This window comes from Silene latifolia, chromosome 10 (assembly GCF_048544455.1).
Source record: "Silene latifolia isolate original U9 population chromosome 10, ASM4854445v1, whole genome shotgun sequence".
Classification (NCBI taxonomy): Eukaryota; Viridiplantae; Streptophyta; class Magnoliopsida; order Caryophyllales; family Caryophyllaceae; genus Silene; species Silene latifolia.
Genome location: NC_133535.1, coordinates 124,255,430 through 124,274,243, shown reverse-complemented (window position 1 = coordinate 124,274,243; position 18,814 = coordinate 124,255,430).

The following is an 18,814-nucleotide window of genomic DNA, read 5'->3' as shown; positions in this document are numbered from 1 at the left end:
CAACTACACTACAATGCAAATGCAATCTCCCCCCAAGCTAAACACAACATTGTCCTCAATGTGCCAACATGTAAACCACCCAACTAAACCATAAAAATGGCTTAAAGCACACAAACAAGAAGGATAAGGGGTCATATTTAATGGGTTGCGAGAAAATAAACTAAAATGCAAAGAAAAGAACACTTACTAGACTTTCTATCCTCCCCCCAAGCTAGCATGTATACGGGGGACTCTTCCATTCATCAATAATTCAAGAAAAGGGGCCAAAAATTAAAAGTTTGATGAAGGAATGATGTTTGCAAGTGATTTGGCAAGCCAAATCACTTGCAAACATCATTCCTTCATCAAACTTTCAATTTTTGGCCCTTTTCTTGAATTTTTGGGCAATAATTCCGTTGGGAGTTTTCTGCCAATTATGCAGTTTGGGCAATAATTGAGAGGAAACATCTAACTGAATAACCGTCAGGAGGTATCATCCTGACGGAATTTCCGTCAGGAAAGTCAACAAACATTTTGTTGACTTTCCTGACGAAAATTCCGTCAGATGTATTCTATCAATTATTGACTGAGTGATTGATTTATTAAGGCTACCTCTGACGGAATTTCCGTCAGGATTTCTACAGTTACTGACGGATTTTCCGTCAGGATATATTGGCGCCTTTGTTTTTTTTAACGCTCCAGTAACCTCTGAAGTATGGTGACAGATATTCCATCAGGATGACGCTTGTGACGGAATATCCGTCACTTTTCCGTCAGTAGTACTAAAAATCTGACAGTTTAATATTTCCGTCAGAATTACCGTCAGTTTCCCGCGTTATTTTTTGTAGTGCATGCTTGCATTTGAAGCCATTCACATAGACATTATTGCCCATTTCTAGCCCCTTCTCACACATGTTTTACATCTTATCTAGCTACATCATACTTGCCTACCTTGTTAAGCTAGTAGCTATGTCATTGGTGTTAGGGTGCTCATTTGGGATTTGCTTAATTTTTGATCTTTGTGAGCTTGGTTATGCCGGATTTGCTAGTTTCCGGAATTATAATGAAAGAAAAGAAGTGAAAAAAGAGTTGTGAAAAAAAATGAGAAAGAAAATTGAAAAATTGTTAAGATTTGATAGGTTATCGCACACCTATGCAAAGATAATATTTATACCCTACCAAAACAAATGAATGTAGTACGTAGGCGTTGAACCACAGAGAGACGGGAGTTGTTAATTAGTTGTTATGGATTGAACTTTTATCTCGATAGGTTAACGGTTGATTGATTGGTTTTCTTTGATGTAATGATAACCAATAATAAATAAAATGTCTAGGGAGGTTGGGTCACACGTGCTAATTATGGAAATGCCCATGTCAAGTTAGGAAGTTGATTTTACGACAAATGTTTAGGCTTAGAGACACTCACCTCACGATATTAGTGTCAACCATAGAACGGGTCCTAGAAAAACTCTCGTTTATGACTAGGTCATCCTACTACACATGCTTAGTCTAATCTGATTCCGTGCCTCTCGACTTATAGAACGAATTAACAAACTTAATCAATGAATAAAGTCTTTAAACAAAGATTAAACGTGGTGGTGCAAACATGTGATAAAAACAATTAGAAAATATTATACTCCCTCCATTCAACTCCACTTTGCAACTTTGGTTTTTACACGGATATTAAGGAGCGGATTAAAAAAAGTATTAAAAATACATGGGGAAAGAGAAAGAAGAGGTTAAAAATATTAAAAAAACATAAAGGTGGGGTTTTATGGTGTGTTAGTGTGGGGTTTGGGTGGCATTTTTTGTAAATAAAGATTTTCAACAAGGATAGAATTGTCATTTTTTTAGCCAAATAAGGAAACCTGTAAAGTGGAGTTGAATGGACGGAAATGGAATACATGTAAAGTTGAGTTGAATGGAGGGAGTAACATTCTAGTTTAGCATGTTACAAATACTTTTTATGCATGGCTCCCTTCATTCTCTAGACAAAAGAAACTACTCTAACATAATGTAAATGCAAACTAATCTAATGGCATATGAAATGATAAAGATAAACATACTAACTAGTGATGAATAACAAAACAATATTGGAAATAAGATTACCTTAGCAATTGGGAATGAACTTGGAAATGAAGAACAAATGGAAATAACTTGAAATGTAAATTGTATATAACTTGATTTAAAATTGTTTATAACAAAATGGAAATGCTAAAAGGAAATCTAATCTAACCTAAACTAAGAACTAAAATAGGAGTATAAAAGTGGTGTAGAAAGTAGGTAAGAAGTGTCTTTAAAGTGTCGACCAAAGCTTCTATTTATAGGAGGAAGGGAGTAACGGAAATAAGCTACAGGGGGGTAACCCCGATCGGGGTCGTGACTTTTCTCATTTTTCTCTTAAATTCGTCTTAACTTTGCACTTATTTTTGATGCGGAATCCAATGCTTGTTTCTTAATGCGTCTGTCTAAGGCATCCTAAGCATCATTTGGCATCCAATGCTTGCATATTGCTTGGGCTTTTACTTGTATTTCATTTCTTTACATATCCGCCAACTAAGATTGGTTTCTTCTTGCACGGTTTCTAAATTTCTTCCCAATATGCCCCTATACTTCCCGGAACTCCTTTGTATGATCAAGAATTGATCTCATTAGCCTCGTGAACTCTTGTACTTGCTACTTTGACGGGAAAAAGTTACTAAAAGCTTAATTTCCTACAAAACACAATGGAAAACAAGCAAACAGAACTAGAACACGGAATTAGCTCACAAACACTAACATTAGTGCAAATGACATGTAAAACAGAGCTAAAATAGGGGGTCAAAATGTATATAAAATGGACCTATCAATTAACGAATAACGATTAATGTACCTTAACAATTAATGAGGAAAGATTGTAGATCCAAAAGTAATGTTAGCCGACTAAACTAAGAGTATTTTTGAGTTCAGAATATAATAAAAGCGTAACCTAATTGTTCTTCCGAGTTTATAATATATAATACAAATAAGACGTATTTTAGGAAAATTCTAGAAAACAATCAGACAAAAAAGGATCCTCGATCGAGCCTGGTGATACTCGATCGAGGACACCTTACGCGATCGAGCCCAGTGCTACTCGATCGAGGAATCCGGTTCCTCAGCTCATCTTCGTCTTAACTTCTCTTCTTATCTTCAAGTCTCCTCGTTTATCATGTCATGCCTCGTGTATTACGCTATGCCATATCCCTAATGTTCATCTTTATTTGATTCACCTTGTAATGCGTCATTTCTGAATTAAAACACAAAGTAGCGGCAGTATCGACATTTCACTATAAAAGGCATATAAATAACATAATAAGCACGGAAACAGTATGAAAATCAACATGAAAGGAGTCATAAAAGTGTATATAAAAGTGATACATCAAGGACAGAGCAACTAACTAACTGTTCGGGTTATGAGATTATGGCAGAAAAAGTCAGAGTCTAAGCAAAATGACGTGCAAGGAGTTGAACTGATTCTAATCGACGAAAATATAAGTATCCTTATTTTTAAGGTTGTTTTGATTATTGGACAAACGTTGAAAAAACATTGAATTAAATAAAAAAGATGTATAAATTAATGCAAATTTATAACAAGTCTTTAAAATGCACGAGTGAATTAATTAGTCAATGCACGAGTAAACAAAAAATTCTGGAAAAAAAAATGGAGCGTTTGTTTCATCCTAACTGACGTTTGTAGTAATTATGATGAAATTGCAATGAAGTACTAGATGTAGTTTAAAAAGTAGTGGGGCATTCTGGACTAAACTGAACTAAGTAGTTATTTTTAAAGTAGTACTAAAGAGGAAGCACAACAATTATGTAACACTGATTTTTCAATCAAACAATTCTCAGAAAATTCTTTTATTAACTACAAATCAATAAAACGAATATGCAATACTTGAACATAGGTGAGGTTGGTAAGCATTTAAGGTTCAAGCAAAGAGACAAGCAACAATAATCTGTCAAGAGTTGCACTTATTTTGTATCATCAACTTGGGAAGCATTAAAATATTGGTGGGTTAAACATGGAAATTGGGAATTCAACAAGAACAAAAAAAAGGGGGAAGACAGTAGGCAACGGACACAGAAAACAGTATGTTTCTTATATTTTTTCTATGAATTCAGAAATGGGTTACAATGTGTTATTGATAACTTAACTTCATGTATCTTTTATCAACAATATGCATGCTTCCATAGATCCAATGACTGATCATATATCCTGCAAGTTAATAAAACAAATTAATTAGTATAAAGTTCATGAGGAATACTTAAAAAAAGAAGTTAAAAAAATATCAATTATGGAACTTAACTTTACCTAGAATTTGGAAGCAAATTCATAATGTTTCTGCAATAAGTCACATTAAGAAATGTGAGTACATTATCTTTGCAGAAAGGGTAATACACAAATGAAAGGTATATTACAAAAAGTAAATCATAAAGGATACTTAACTTTTAACATATGAACATGTCGATATACGATCTGCAAATAAGTGAGGAACAATTGTTAGTCTAATTTTTTAATATTAGATTTGCGCTGACAATTCAAAGTTAAATAAGTTGATAAATTTAACAGCTTGATTGTTAAATTTTGATTGACTCAGGTGAAATACAAGTGTGATAGGGTCTAGAATGACCCAGGTTGTGTTGTGTCAGGTGGGACCAGCTTGATTTGGGTCAGGTGGGACCAGGTTGTGTTGGGTTAGGTGGCACCAGGTTGGGTTGGGTCATGTGGGACCTTGTTGGGTTGGGTCAAGTCAACCTATGTTTGATTGGGTTGGGTCAGGGTAACCCATGGTTGGGTTGGGTTGGGTCGGGTTAACCCATGTTGGTTTGGGTTGATTCAGGTTGAACTGACATGGGATGGATCATCTTAAGACAGGTTGGGTTGGGTCAGGTCAACTCATGTTGGGTGGGGTTGAGGCAAGTCAGGTTCAATTAGGCAAACCCATTTGGGGGTTGGTGAGGTCAGTTGTGATACAGGTTGATTTGCGTCATGACACAATTGGGGGTGATTCAGTTTGGGTAAGGTCCTACCCAAATTGGGTTGTTTAGGTCAAACACAATTTAGGATGGGTTAGGTCAGACTGGATTGGGTTGGGTCAGGTCAAACATAATTTTGTTGGGTCAGGCGACGTAGAATTGGGTTAGGTCAGACTCAATTGGATTCGTACACGGTTTTAATTTCTAGACGGATTAAAATTCTCTACATTGTTCTATAGATTAAGTTAAACAAAAATTAATAATGCAATTTAAATTTAAAAACTCCATTTTGATTTTAACCAATAATAATTGAATAAAAATGGTGAAAGTAATATTAAAAATTACAAAAAATTGAATAACTAATTTATGCAGATAAATTTACAAATTTTTCATATTCATTCATTGAAAACACCAAAAGACGTCTCAAAATACGATTACTACGAAAGTATGGAATCTCAATCAATTGATCTAGGGTTTTTATTAGTAAACACACCATTACACAGCATAATTTTTGACATGTTTTAAAAAAAAATCTCAAATAGCATCGATGTCTATTTTTGTGTGTTTAAAACCATAGATCTATGCCTTTTAACTTGAAAAACATGCAACTTCTTAATTCACAATTATATACGAGTAAAACTAATACAAATAGTAATGTTGTTTAACATAAAATTTTCCAATTCGTCATATTCAATCTTTAATAACACTACTCATTTTTTATCTTAACATTTTCCATCTTTTACATCACTATTATAATATATCTACTATATTATGAACCAAATCGCAATAAATATTAACAAAAAATGATTTAGAATTGTTATAGCAAATGTAAATATAATAAACTCATAGATCTAATAAAATATTATGCTAAAAATTCAATTAATGAAACTTAAACAATTTTACACAAATATGTGAACGCTATCAAGGAATGAAAAGGAAAAATCATGATTTGCATGTCGATTTTTTAATTACCATGTTTAACTCAAATCCGATAAAAGTTATTACATTCAACAATATAAACAAACTAATAACACTGAAGTCGTATCACCTAATCAAAGTAAATCTATCTTAGTACTAACAAAATAGTTAGTGGTATGACAAGATATCGAATCCACAGGTAGGCTGTAATATTCAGTTTGCTAATATTTAGATCGTCTTAAAGTAACAATTTCTTGGGCTTTGTTTGGGTTGTTTTCTAACAACTAATAGCAAGTAAAATAAAGATGAATAACAATAATATTAAGAAGTCTAGGATGCATGCCGGTTCACTAGGTCAATTATACGGGGTGTATCTTAGTCAATTGTTAGGTCAATCAAACTATCTAAGGTCACAAGATTGATTAATTCTATTATGCCCTTTAGATTAAGTTTAACATGGAATCACTATAATTAAACACAACCTATCTAATTATCGGAGCCTATATTAATCCTAACCCGATCAGTGAAAGTATTAATTCGCTACACTAATTATAGATTCAGGCCTTTAAATCAAATAACTGAAATAAGAACAATAATCAAACGATAGTTTAAACGATATTGTTTACAATCATTTAGTAACCCCCCTTCTAATCAACCTAGATCCCCTTTATCCTAGATGAAAGATTTAGCTACTCATACTAATGAGATTAACAACAACAAAGGTAGATGAAAGCATGATTAAAGATATAAAATAAGAACAATTGAATAAAAGCATAAACTTGGTTAATAATTAACGAAGAACGATTAATGTACCTTACCAATTAATGAGGAAAGATTGTAAATCCAAAAGTAATGTTAGCCGACTAAACTAAGATTTTTTTGCCGTATGAAAGTTATATAAAGCGTAACCTAATTGTCCTCATGGGTTTAGAATATATAATACAAATAAGACGTATTTTAGGAAAATACGGAAAACAATTAGACATAAGGATCCTCGATCGAGGACACTTACTCGATCGAGCCCACTGTTACTCGATCGAGAACTCAAGTTCCCCAGCTTGTCTTCATCTTAGCTTCTCTTCTTATCTTCAAGTCTCCTCGTTTCTTGTGCCATGCCTCGTGTATTCAGCTATGCCACATCCGCAATGCTCATCTTTACTTGATTCACCTCATAATGCATCATTTCTCCATTAAAACATAAAGTAGCGGCAGTATCGATATTTCACTATAAAAGGCATATAAATGACATAATAAGCACGGAAACAGTATCAAAACAAACATGAAAGGAGATATAAAAGTGAGTATGAAAGTGATACATCACAAACATATTAGAATAAATAAAAATCATGTAAATATTCAGAGTAAATAACATAAATAAAGTGATGAAGAGCAAAATTACCATGAATAGAAAATCATTTGCTTTACGAAACTAAGAACCACACTTGGAAACCTTCACCATCTTCATTGATGATCATCTACATGTGGGAAAAGGAGAGAGGAGAAGCCATTGTTGATAATCTGCAAGAGGGAGCACGAGGGAGACGACGGGATTGTGTGATTTTTAGTGAGAGACGAAGGATTTTAGTCAGAGAGTGAGTAAGAGAGAAACAAGGAGGCGGTGTAGTGAAATTTAGATGGAAAATTTAGGGTTTGGAGGGGTGTCAACGAGTATATATAGTTCGTCTTAAATTTTAGTGTTTTATTTACATTTGGGCTGGACGTCCAACTAAGATGGCTTGAGCCCAATTAGTAAGTGTGTAAGTCCAATTGTGATATCGTGTGGCCCTTTTATGTATGTTCGGGATTTATTTACATACGGCCCACGCCTTTAACGATTTGAAAAAGTACAAAAAAAAATTCTAATTTGTGATTCAGATATGCGTACATCTACTACGAATCCTAATTTAGTCTATCATGAAATTTTCAATTTTTAAAATAATTTGCATATGTTGAAGTAGATTATTAAATTATATTTCTTTATTCGAGCTGTAAAGTTTTTTATGTATGCAAATTGTATTTACAACAGTATATTACGTTATTTCTTCTTAAACCATTGTATTTGAATACGTATTTGAAACAAGTGTAAACATTAATCATGTAGATCGCTGATTTAGAACTATTAAATAACTAGTTTAGATCCCGCGCATTTAATTATTAGAAAAAAAATTAACTATAAAACTATTCGAAAAATTGAATAATGTCATAAAATGTATATACTTATAAACAAAATTAATGAAATTGTAATTTTTTTATTAGCATATCATATAGTTACGATTTAACATACAAAGAAAGAAGTTTTTATCACAAAAATCTTAGAGACAAATTTTAAATAAGAGATTATATCAAATTAGGAAAGTAAATAAGATATTTGATCAAAATAGGAAATATAGTTTAGGCGGAAAAACTGAAACCTTTCCTATTCTTTTAGTAAATAGGGGATTTTTACAACAATGATTGAGAATTCCCCTTGTTATACGAAGTATATTTTTACATTATATTTTACAATGACATTATTCATTTAGGCGTAACATATATTTAATTATAGCAATGATTTAGGTGTGACATATATTTAGTTATAGCAATAATTTTAGAGTATATTTTTTACTCCTTCTTACAGTATATTTTACAGTGACATTATTCATTTAGGCGTAACATGTATTAAATTATAACAATGATTTAGGTGTTACATATATTATATTTAATTATAGCAATGATTTTAGAGTATATTTTTATAGGTTATAATGTTAGGCGGGAAAAAACGTAGAGACACCTATTCATTTAGTAAATAGGGGATTACAATAAAAATGCAAAAAAAAAAAAAAAAAAATTATCAAAAAACATTCATACCAACCTAAATACATACCCGTGTAATTTTGCACGGGTTTAATATTAATAATAATTTGTAAGTGAATGAACATAAAACACAAAAATGAGACAAATAATCAGCTGACGCATAAAGTCGCACCCGAACAAATTATTTCCAATTTATTTCCCCACGGAAAAATGCATCTCTTAACTAACGCTTTTGATGTCCACTAATTGTTAGAAAAGAACGTCTCACCATAAGAAAGAAAAAAGGTCCATGTTAAAGTTGGCCCAATAGAAATTTAATTTACATATACCGTTAACCTTAAGAACGGCGTTATCTTTTAGTTTATTTTCTCTTTCTTCTCTCTACTAACTGCAAAAATACAAAAACAATGGTAGTGGTTCACTTCTTCATCAGCATTTAGTGGCCAGTGATGCGGCAAAAAATGTGAGTATCTCTACGCGTTCTCTATCTGTATGCATGTATGTCTTCTTGATTTAGTTGGTTATTTGTTAATCAATATATCAATGGTTTTAAGTTAACAAATGATGATTTATGCATGAAAAATATCAATTTTAAGTGGATGTGTGATACCCCGCGATAACGCGGAAAATATAACTAATAAATTAAAGCGGAAATTAATGAGGTTTTAAAAACTGTTTATTTCTAGTTAAATATTAACACGCGGGAGCCACTAATGAAATGAAACAAATACAACAATAGGCAAACTTAGGTTATTACAACCCAAGTCTAGAAAGCGGGGAAAAGATATCCCACGAATAAACAGATATGGGGTTTCTAAACTAGCAAACTAAGGTCCAAGGGTTTAGTTCTCGCTAGCCCACACGTCTTCCCCACGTAAGCATCTTCACAACCTGTCATTCATGTAAACATGAACCCACAGTCAGTGGGGAGTAACTCAAGGTTCTCCCATTCACAATATGTCGAAATGCAAGTAAACAAACACTTAATTAAACATATTGATCATGCAACATATTTGAATAGTAAAGAATAAGGGAATATAATGGATAATCATGATGAGATAGGCATAATGCATTAGAATAAATATGCAAACAAGAAGGTAGAATAACCAAGTCAATCAACTCATATTGACACGACTCACAAGTGTAAGACATAAACAAAGTGTAGACGGAGTATCCGACTCAGAGGTTACCTTTAAAGCATGTCCGAGATACTACACACAAGACTACATACTAGACTCCAACCTCCTAGTAGGACGATGATCATAATACGGTCCTAGTCTAAACCTGGATCCAGACTCTCGGGATGGACGTCACCCGATTCGACATGCGGTGTCCTATCCGCATCCAAGACTCGAAACATGGCACACAGACCGTAACCAAAGGTCCGAAGAGGCGGAAGGATAACCCAATCCGGAAACATGGCACACATATCCGTAACCAAAGGTCCGAAAGGGCAAATAAGGAATGTCAAGTCGTCACACAATGTAAAACGTCACACTTGAGTCACAATAAGAGTAAGAATGATTACACAAATATAAACACGATAGAATGTCATATATCACGGAATCACTAATGTCACATTCATACTTATGGCTTGCATCTCACCATAAGTACGGATGAGAACATCAATCCCGACGATCATATCGCAACTAGAGGGCTTATAGCTCACCTCTAGTATCCGATAGGACCAAGACTCTCACAACCGAGCAATGCAAGACATAATGAAGAATATGACTCTTATAAGTACTTATTTATAGTAAATATCTCATGCTTGTATTATGTTAACAAATATTCTACTTTACAATTTAACATGCCGGTTAAATAAAATATAATACGTGATAATGAATAATTTACGTCAGGTGAAATCTACGGAATAAAATGTGACCAACTCAAGTGACTCGTTTATGAGCCCAACAAATAAGCTATAAGAGGCCCAATAAATTAATCCATTTAGGTCCAACATGTAAAACACAATTAATCCATCATATAGGGCATATTAAACCCCACAAATAGAACATAACAAGCCCAATCATTGAATTATAAGGAATCCAACAAAATAAATATGTGAAGGAACAATATTAACGATTTACGTTATATAAAATATGAGAGGGAAAATAATTATTTCAAATAAACCGAACTTGCGCCAAGAGCACTCATATCACGGCTCAATGGACCGTTTGACAGCCCTAAACACGACACAACAAGCAGCCATACCCGACCCCAATCAATCCCGGTTACTACCCAAAACAGCCACCATTCAATTCACCACTAGCTACCAAAGACCCGTCCAAACAGCCACCCAAACATCGCCCAATCAGGCAGCCACGAGCAGCCCAACAACAGGTCGTGGCAGCCTGTGTTACAGCCCCCAAAACCGAGGTAAGCCTAGACCAAAATATGGTTTTTCAAGCGGGACAACTCGAGTATACATGTGACGATGTTACACTAAGAGGGCAAGCATATAAACAGTCCCGACAGGTTACCATATCCGTCCCAAAACGACTTGTAATACGACCTCTAAAACGGAGCCCAAAATAGGTCGTGTCATGTTACCCATGACCACCACTTCGACCACTAAAACCGCCATTTCGACTACCGAAAAGCATCCCCAAAAGGGCTACATAAAGCGGCACCACCAAGGCACAAAACGGTCTCAACAACAGCACGTAACCCGTCTATCACGGCTCCAACAACAACACCCAAACAACCCTCACTACCCTTACTCCGACTGCCCAAAACAGAGGACCAAACCGTCCCAAAACAGTCCATTTCAGACACTAATATAAGACGAAAGCTTACCATACACATGAGACAAGTAAAGAACCAATCTTTATCAGAAAAAGAACATACAAAACGACCCATAAGACGGAAATTTCGACATTTGTCGAGTAACCTATCACCGTTACTTTTAACTTCTCGAATTTCCGAGTAAAAACGTCAAAAATGGCACGAGCTACTCTCCGGGCTTTAAGCTTGACAACTAGAAGGAAGAAAAACGGGTCATTTGAGTCAAAAACCGAGTTGTCTTTAAGACGACATTTTCGAAACCTTAACCAAAACCGAGACTTTCTTAACTAGAAAGGAGGAGGAAGAAGAGAGGAAGAGAATGGTGTGAAAATTAGAAAATTTGGTAGAGAATGGGGGAAGAAATCTGGGTTTGAAGGGTCGACTAACATGGAGGTGTACGGCTCTGTGTTTGTTGTTGTTGCTGCTGTCTCATTCGAAAGAGAAGGAGAAGAAAAAGGAAGGAGAGATGAAGGGGGTGGGGGTACACGTGAATAATAATAATAATAATAATAATAATAATAATAATAATAATAATAATAATAATAATAATAATAATAATAATAATAATAATAATAATAATAATAATAATAATAATAATCTTTCTCCTCCATTACAACTTCATCTTCCTCCTCCTCCATTACAACAATAACCATGAAGCCTTCCCCAGTTTCAATCATTTTTTCCTTACCAAATAAATAAAAAATCCAAACACCTATACTCCATACACAAATTAAAACCAATACGCATTGATCCAACCTTAATTAATATCTCCTCCATTTTACTTCTAATTATTTCCCCTTAATGAAAGTACCCCTCTTTCCATTAATTCCCGTCTTTATTGAATCTGCACACCAAAAAACCGTAAAAATCAAATCAATGGCAAGAATGGGTAGTGGCTATACTTTATTTTGTAGATTGTTTTTTGTAGAACATGAAAATAATAATTGAAATCAATGGCAACCGTAAAAATCAAACTCCATTTTGTAGAACATGTGATTTAGAGGTATTTATTTGGCAAATGTATTGGTTTTTAATAATTTGGCTATGTGTGTTTGGTGGGACTTGTAGATGTTCACTATGATTTAGTAATCAATGGCGCATGAAAAAAGATGGGTACTGGATTTAATCGAAATGACAAGCTTTGATAAATGTCGTTAATGGTGTTTTTGAGAGGTAAAATAGAGTAAAGGAGAAGAAGGTGGGTTTACTTAGTTTGGAGTATGAAAAAAAATTATAAGAAAGGTAACCTATTTAATAAAAGAACAAGGGCAAAATCGTCATAAATTTAATGTTTTAAACAAAAAAATTTGAAATTTGACAGAAATGTCGCCGGAATCCGATATTGGGTGCAATTTATAAACTGAGCTATTAACTTGGGTGTAATTTATAAAAAAAAATTGACGTGGGAGTAAATGTAAAAAAGTGCATTTGACGTGGGTGTAATTGATAATTTACTCTAATAATATTAATAATAAAAGAATTATATAAAATATATAATAATATATAAAAGAGATATTTAAAGGTAGGGTGTAAGAGGGTAGGTGAGTGTGTTGTCGATAGGATAGGTCGAGAAAAGATTAGTCTCACAAGTGGAAATGTGACGGTCTATAGCTAGACGGAAATTAAGACGGGAATTATTATTATTATTATTATGGTCATTATTATTGTCCGACCAAATATATACATACATATATTCTTATATAAATTATGCCTTAAAAATATAATTTAATAATACGTCTTTTTATATAAATGAGCTTTTATATATTACTTTTATAAAAATCGTGTTTGACATAAAATTAATTAAATTGAATAATTCAAAAATACAGAATAAAGTAATCAAACGGTTTAATAAATTTTAAATGTCAAAATGGGAAATTCGCGGGTGTTACAGGATGACTTTAGGGTTTTAATTGAATTGAACTTCAAAATTCTTAATTTTAAGTGAGAATACTTTTTGATGGGGCATATTCTGCACCCGCTGACCAAGTCAACATACTGAGCAAGGTCAAAGATATCCACAAGCAAGTCAACGACTTAGACAGCCTAACCGACGCAGCCTGTCGGCTGTCTCTTGGGTCCGGCCGGCAACTAGCCATAGGGGCACACATCCGCGAACTCATATCCAAGACCCCTCGGCGGCGAGTCAACAGGGCCCGCCGGCCTGCCATGGGTCCCTCGGCCGAGGGTAGATCAGTCTTTCCACCTGCTAGCCACTTGGCCACTACGTGACAAAAGGTGAAAGTCTATAAATACTCCTCAACTCTCATTGAGGAAATGATCCACAATTTAACCTAAGAATCACTATTCATCTGGTAATATCTTCCTTATCTCTCTACAAAATATACTTCGCCAAGTAACAACAACTTATCTCTCTAAGTTTACTGACTTGAGCGTCGGAGTGAGTTCGCTCGGTCCAAAGCCGAGCCCTCAGTTTGTTCATTGTTTCAGGAGACCGAAAGGAGGATTCAACCAAAGACGTCATTCTACAAGCACGGGTGGTAACAAATAACTGCTCTGGAATTACACCCGGAACACTTTTAACTCCTTACTTTAAAACTATTGTTTTTTAGGTAAAAAAATTTGTTCTTTAATCTGGATATATGATTGATTCTTTTCACTCTGATTAGAAGATTGTCACAAATAATTTATTGACCCTGTCATTTGATACAAGTGAAAATGATTTATTATTCTATGTGGATAATTGAAGGTTTCAATTTGACTACTACCAGACACGACAATGTTTGTTTGTTGCTCTGAACTCCAGTTTTTATGGTTGTTAATTGATGGTTATAAGATAAATGCTGCTATTTTTATATGAGTATTAATAACTCCTTTTATGCTGAAATCATAAGGTTTTAGTCTAATTATTATAGTTTTTGTTTTTTTGTTAAGGACATAGATTTTCAGCTTGGAAACTAACCTTTTAGGTTTGATTGCTTGCATATCAAATTTGATAATTAGCTTGGAAAATTGGTATCAATAACAAAAATGAGTGGTTACTAGAAGCTAATGACAATTTATGTTGATTTTTTTGCTGGTCTTTTATTATTAGATTGACAAGTTAAGGATATTCTGGTAGTTCGTTGATGTCTTTTATGCCAGGAAATCTATCTTACGAGCTATGTATACAAGCTAAGGTGGGTCAATACGAGTTGGAATTGTGATCAGATCGGAACTACCGACGCGCTTGAGGGGATATCAGCTCATGGCTGCATTATCTGGGGTATATATATTTGTGTCAAGGAAAATGGTCTAGTGTGGGTTCATTTCCATCAGATTTATCTTGTACCGAGCCAGAGTCGTAGTAGAAAATCCATCACGTACTACACAATGACATTGATCAGCTATTCAACTCATTTCGCTTCCAAATACACGCCCATGTTAGAAAGGACGATGAAGACCGGCAAGAACGTCGAGGTGTAACGATAAATAGCAAGAAAGAAACAATAAGCAATAATCTATTACGATAGTTATTTTGATCAAGGGTGAACAAATTAATAGGATGGAGTTTGTAAGGTTTAGGATTTTTCTTCAACTTAGTCCACCGTATCACAATTATTGATAATTGTTATCATGAAAATGTGCAACTTAATGTGTTGTTCGTTGATCTTTTAATTGAATTAAACACTTGGCGTAAAATGTTTGTAAGTTAATGTTCGGGTTAATGCAGAATAAAATCGTTATTGTTAGAACGGATGATTATCGATTACCGCGGCAAAAAATTAATCTAAGTCAGAAAATGATTTTTTTTTCCTCAAAAAAAAAAAAATATTTTCGTCCGGAAAAAAAAACAATTTTTTTTTTAAAAAAAAAATCCGGACGAAAAACATTTTCGTCCAAACGTGGGTGGACGAAAAATATTTTCAACCGGAAAAAATAATTTTTTGTTTTTTGTTTTTAAAAAAAAACTTTTTTGGATGAAAATATTTTTAAAATCGTTCCTAACTTGATCGTTGTTACTGTATGTTTAAAACCGTTTTAATCGAAAAGTTCGTAAATTAAATTACGATTTTTTCCGAAAAACCGTCTTTTTTTGTTTTAGAAAGATTAGGGAAAGAGATAAGGGGAAGTTAATGGGGGCAAAATTGAAAAAATGTGTTAATTGTCGACGATCAATATCAATATCAATATATATATATACTTAAAAGAGGAACTTTTCGAGCGATTTCATTGGCTATTGCTTTTGTTCAATAAATTATGTTTATAAAAAAAATACATTAAAATAATTATTGTTAAGTCTCCTACTCCAAAATAATAATCAACAGAATTATATTACGTTTTTTTAATTATAATGGCTAATAGAAAAGTTATCTATTTTATCTAAGTGAATAAAAAAATATAGGACAGAGTCTTTTAATCAATGCCTACATTTAGTTTATTCCAATCTTATCTATATTAATACAAAAGACAATACTCAACCAAAGTTGGCTGGTGTGAGTGGTAAGGGCTCTCATCTCTTAAACAAGTGGTCAGGGGTTCGATTCCTGACTCTTGCGAATGAAAAAGCCAAACTTGGGAGGGGTCAACCCATTAAATTGTCTTTAGTACCCCGAAGGAGATTGCCCCAGCTGTCGGTAGGGGATACTCCTGGTCAACACCAAAAAAAAAAAAAAGACAATACTCAATCCTCCGCGCGCCACGTCATTAATGCAGTTTTTTTTTTTTGGAAAATTCATGTTATGGTGGGACCCGTGAGTGTGCAATGTATTTATTTTTTTAGATTTCCGTCTTTTCAAACATGCGATAAATTCCGTCTTACAACAAATTCTATGAAATAATTTTATGAAAAAATTCTATGAATTAATATTATGAAATAATTTTATACATTCCGTGTAAATAAAATTAATAACATATACGCAGAATGAATTACAAATGCGAGTAAAGGAAACTGAATTACATAATTTTTAAAACAAAATTACATAATAATAAAATTACATAATTTCAAGAAGGAATAACATTTATATACGGGATCAAACATAAAACACAACATATGTTAAAGTTGATTATATTAGATTATACTAGTTTTAAACCCGTGCAAAATCGCACGGGTATGTATTTGGGCCGGTATTAATGTTTTTGGATGTATTTTTTTTTTTTTTTGTATTTCTATTGTACTTATCCAGTTGGTCTAAATCAGCGATCTACATAATTAATGTTTAAACTTGTTACAAATACGTGTTCACATGCAATGGTTTAAGAGGAAATAACAAAGGATATTTTTTTTAAAAAAAATATATCGTACTATCTAGTTTTTAAAAATTATGCATGTAATTTATTCGCATTATATGTAATTCAATCCCGTAATTAAATGTAATTCCTTCTCGTAATTATGTAATTTTATTATTATTATTTTTTTTTTAAAATTATTTAATTCATTTATTTGTAATTAGTTTCATTTATTCCGATTTGTAATTCATTCCGCTTATATGCCATTAATTTTATTTATTCGGAATGTATAAAATTATTTCATAATATTTGTTCTAAGACGGAATTTGTCGCATGTTTGTATAGCCGGAATTCTGAAGAAATAAATACATTGCACACTAACGGGTCCCGCCATAACATGTATTTCCCAAAAAAAAAGATTGAATTAATGACGTGGCACGCCCTGGATTGAGTATTGTCTTCTGAATTAATAAAGATAAGATTTCTTTTATCCAGATGTAAAGTTTTTTATGTATGCAATTTTTATTTACAAGAGTAGATTACGTTATTTCCTTATAAATCAGTGTATGTGAACACGCGTTTGTAACAAATTTAAACATAAATTATGTAGATCGTAGATTTAGACCAACTAGATAAGTACAATAAAAATACAAAAACAAATATACATCCAAAAACATTAATACTGACCAAAATACATAGCCGTGCAATATTTTACACGAGTTTAAAACTAGTATAAGATAATTGCAAAATCTACTCCATGTATGTATAAATACTCATAACTTGACGATCATTATTGTAATTGTGGTCTTTCATGGCCTCACAATTTACGCTTTTGATTGGTTTTCTCTTGTGATTGTTTCCATGCACTTGCCACTGAAGTACACATAGCTTTATCATATTGTTAGCCATAGTATATGTTACCTATAGTTACGCAATTTCACTACATTTTAATAAAACGACACTACGACACTCTGAATGTTAATTAAATCGAAACATTGGTAACAATGACAACATTCAAGGAGAGCCAAAAGGGTGTTGTGGAAGTGGAATATGTCATGGTGTTCACTTGCCAAAAGAAAGACCAGAGCTTCTCAGTATGCAGCAATCCTAGCGATTATTTATGGTTCGACACAGCACACACAACAGATAACGCTAACTAGCAGTTTGCTAAGGAATTCTGGGTTGCTTCATCCCCAGTTGTCGCTCCTCATAATTTGCATTGTTTATTATATATTTATGTCTTTCATGATCTGATTTTTAACGAGTAACTTTTTATGTAGGATGTAAAGATTATTAAAGGGACGAAAGCGGGAAAACGAGAAGGTGCAATTGTCAAAGATTCAAAATTAAAAGTAAAGTCTATGTAAATCGTAAGGTTTTTGTTTCAATTTATTGATTGATTGAGTTAACCATGTAAATTGTAGATGCTTTGTGTGCATTTATGGTGTACTTCATACTATTTGACCACTCTTTCCTTTTTTTTTTTTTTTTTTTTCGCATGCATCCTAATTCTAGATCGAAATTTTAAGATCGAAATTTCAGAAATCGACGTATTTTGTGCAAAAAAACGTATGATAGTCATATAAATTAATTCATCAGACAAGAATGATTGTAAAGAAATTTAAAGCTATCATAATTTATCTAAACCAAAGCACTAAACCAAATCAAAGTGGTAATCAGTGATATACTGAACTTAAAACTATGAGCTAAAGTGTTCACAAGTCGCCTAAACCAATTTTTTTTAAAAAAAGTTGTTTATCTTTCAAAAAAACAAAAAAAAAAAACTGTTGAACGAAGCTAGCCTTGGCCAATTAGTATAATAATTGTTAATATATAGAATTACGAGTACAAAAATAGATAGTAAAAATGACCATGGATTCGCTTTATAATTTTGCAATCAAATGCGTCGGGCGTGAGATTTTAATTAAAGTCTTCTTAGTTTATAACACGGAGGAGAGATAGATGCCTTATGAATATTAGTAATTGATATTGTTAACTCCTTGGTTTGTTTGGTACACAACTTATATACGCACATGCAACTCATATCAAGAGTCTATTTTAATTAAAGTCTTTAGATTTTAATTAAAGTCTTCTTAGCATATGTACATCTTCATATTTGGTATCAAGAGTCATAGTTTCACAAACTAATTGAGAGAAGAATTTGTATTTG